Source organism: Cyprinus carpio, unplaced genomic scaffold (assembly GCF_018340385.1).
Source record: "Cyprinus carpio isolate SPL01 unplaced genomic scaffold, ASM1834038v1 S000000503, whole genome shotgun sequence".
NCBI classification, from domain to species: Eukaryota; Metazoa; Chordata; class Actinopteri; order Cypriniformes; family Cyprinidae; genus Cyprinus; species Cyprinus carpio.
In genome coordinates, this window is record NW_024873245.1 from 1 (window position 1) to 2,368 (window position 2,368).

At 41.3% G+C, this 2,368-nt stretch overlaps 3 non-coding genes across 3 annotated transcripts; all 3 read left to right on the forward strand.

Annotated features, from left to right (window-relative positions):
• The first annotated feature begins 1,683 nt into the window (after positions 1-1,683).
• On the forward strand, positions 1,684-1,755 carry trnaa-ugc. Its single transcript has one exon. It is a non-coding gene; the product is annotated as a tRNA-Ala (tRNA).
• Positions 1,756-2,080: 325 nt separating this feature from the next.
• On the forward strand, positions 2,081-2,152 carry trnaa-cgc. Its single transcript has one exon. It is a non-coding gene; the product is annotated as a tRNA-Ala (tRNA).
• Positions 2,153-2,283: 131 nt separating this feature from the next.
• On the forward strand, positions 2,284-2,356 carry trnav-uac. The gene has a single exon. It is a non-coding gene; the product is annotated as a tRNA-Val (tRNA).
• The last annotated feature ends 12 nt before the right edge of the window (positions 2,357-2,368 follow it).

The following is a 2,368-nucleotide window of genomic DNA, read 5'->3' on the forward strand; positions in this document are numbered from 1 at the left end:
TGATGTGGATTAGGCAAAATAATTTTACTTCTGTCCTGTAAAGTTCCTGCCAACCTGGATGTGTGTTATAAACCTACAGAAACAAAAATCAGTGCACCTAAGCGGGGATGTAGCTCAGTGGTAGGCATGCTTCGCATGTATGAGGTCTGGTTCAATCCCCAGCATCTCTTAACACTGCTTAATGTTTACAGGTGTGAATCTGGCAAATTTAAGCAAAAGAATTTTACTTCTGTCCTGTAGACATCACTCAAAAGGATTGAGTGTGTTTGTAAACCTACAGAATCAAAAACACTGCAACTGAACGGGGATGTAGCTCAGTGGGGGTGGTAGAGTTGCTTTGCATGTATGAGGTCCTGGGTTCAATCCCCAGCATCTCCAAGCAACTGCTTAATGTTTCTGTGAATCTGGCAATTTAAGCACAAATACTTTACTTCTGTCCTATGGAGTCCGTACAGGGACATTTAGTGTGTCGCAATCTCCAGCACTTCTTAATGTTAACTTAGTTTTCTACAAATTGAAGCAAAAGTGAATTTTACTTTTCCGTAGCCGTTTCCGCACATACGGATTTAGTGAGTTTGGTTTGTAACCTCCAGAAGCGGGAAAAAACAGTGACAAACCTCGTCATTCAAGGGGGATGTAGCTCAGTTGGTCGAGAGCCATGCTATTGCAATGTATGACGGAGTCCTGGGGTTTAATCCCTCAGCATCTCCCAACGATTTACTGTTAATTTTCTAAGTTAGATTAATGGAAGTTATTTTAAGAAAAAGAATTTTACTTCTGTCCTTTGGACACATTCAAACTGGATTTGAGGGTAGTTCAGATAACCTACAGTAAACACCACAACAGTGAAACTAAATGGGGACTGTAGTTTCATTGGTAGAGCGCTAAACTTTGAGTTGACACACCGACCCACCCACAGGTCGGGGCTCGATACCCCCGGTATTGCGAAACGCCGCATGCTTAAATGTTTGATGTGCGAATTAGGCAAAAAGAATTTACTATCATGTCCTGGTAAACAGTAATATGTTCCGCCAATGGATTTGTACCAGCATCTCCAAGCACTGCGTAATGTTTGCTGTATCAGGCCAAATTAAGCAAAAGAATTTGATTGCTGTCCTATAGGAAATGTCTTACAAGGCTTTTGAGTGGTTGTAAACCTACAGAATAAAAAATGTGTAATTAATGGGCGATGTAGCCAGTGGTCGAGAGCAGCTTCGAAATATTGACTGGTCATGGGTTAAATCCCCACATGCAAACGTATCTGCGTAAGTTTGAGTGGATTAGGCAAACTAAAGTTTACTTCTGTACTGTGAGGTTCCCGCAACGGTGGTGTCGTTTGTAAACCTACAGAAACAAAACACAGTGCCACAAAATAAAATAGGGGGGTGTGTCAGTGGTAGGGGCATTATTTGCCTGTCTGAATTCTGGGTTCAATCCCCCGCATCTCAAGTAACGTTTGATGTGAATCGTGGCCAAATTTCAAACCCCAAAAAGAAAATTTTACTTCTGTCATATGGAGTGCACGTCCAATGATTTTAGTTGTGTCAGCATCTCCAAGCATTTCTAATGTTTAATTAGTTTCATGCAAACAAGCAAAGCACTTTTACTTGTCCTTGTAGAGTTTCCGCACTGATTTAGTGTGTGTTTGTCAACCTACAGAAACACAAAGTAGTGCACTGAAATGGGGATGTAGCTCAGTGGTAGAGCGCATGCTTTGCATGTATGAGGTCCTGGATTCAATCCCCAGCATCTCCAAGCATTGCTTAATGTTTAATTAGATTCATGCAAATTTAAGCAAAATAATTTTACTTCTGTCCTGTAGACATCACTCAAAAAGGATTGAGAGTGTAAGAACCTACAGAAACAAAAATCAGCTACACCTAAATGGGGATGTAGCTCTGTGGTAGAGCGCTTGTGCGCAGATGTAATGAGGTCCTGGGTTCAATCCCCAGCATCTCCAAGCAATGTTTAATTAGTTTCATTAAATTTAAGCAAAATGATTTACTTCTGTCCTGTAGAGTTTTCCGCAACGGATTTGGATTTGGTAAACCTACAGAAACAAAAATCAGTGCACTGAAATGGGGATGTAGCTCAGTGGTAGAGCGCATGCTTCGCATGTATGAGGTCCTGGGTTCAATCCCCAGTATCTCCAAGCACTGCTTAATGTTTCGTGTGAAACTGGCAAATTTAAGCAAAAGAATTTTACTTCTGTCCTGTAGACATCACTCAAAAGGATTGAGTGTGTTTGTAAACCTACAGAAACAAAACACAGTGCACCTAAATGGGAATGTAGCTCAGTGGTAGAGTGCATGCTTTACATGTATGAGGTCCTGGGGTTCAATCTCCAGCATCTCCAAGCTCTGCTTAA